The 382-nt window shown below is 44.2% G+C and overlaps 1 long non-coding RNA gene across 1 annotated transcript; it reads left to right on the forward strand.

The window, feature by feature from the left end:
* Positions 1-355, forward strand: LOC104775242. The gene is made up of 2 exons (XR_765783.2): positions 1-36; positions 176-355. It is a non-coding gene; the product is annotated as an uncharacterized LOC104775242 (long non-coding RNA).
* Positions 356-382: the final 27 nt, after the last annotated feature.

Genomic DNA, 382 nt, shown 5'->3' on the forward strand with positions numbered 1-382 from the left:
TGAATACTACGGACGTGGTGCCTTACCCATCTACTGGTACACAAATTCTCTCTTCTACTTTGAAGCTCTAGATGAAAACTTCCAAACCATACTAATTGCATTCTTACATACTCAAATTTTCAAGGATCATCTGATGCTAAGGTATATATAATCTGTGTTTATTTGATGAATGAAGGAACTTCAACTACGGAGCAGCTGGGGAAGCCCTGAAAGCTGATCTCTTGAACCACCCTGAGTACATTGAGCAGAACGCGACACTTGCCTTCCAAGCTGCAATCTGGAGATGGATGACACCGATCAAGAAAAACCAGCCCTCGGCTCACGACATCCTCGTCGGAAACTGGAAACCAACAAAGAACGATACCTTGTCCAAACGTGGCCC

Source organism: Camelina sativa, unplaced genomic scaffold, assembly GCF_000633955.1.
Source record: "Camelina sativa cultivar DH55 unplaced genomic scaffold, Cs unpScaffold10756, whole genome shotgun sequence".
Lineage (NCBI taxonomy): Eukaryota > Viridiplantae > Streptophyta > Magnoliopsida > Brassicales > Brassicaceae > Camelina > Camelina sativa.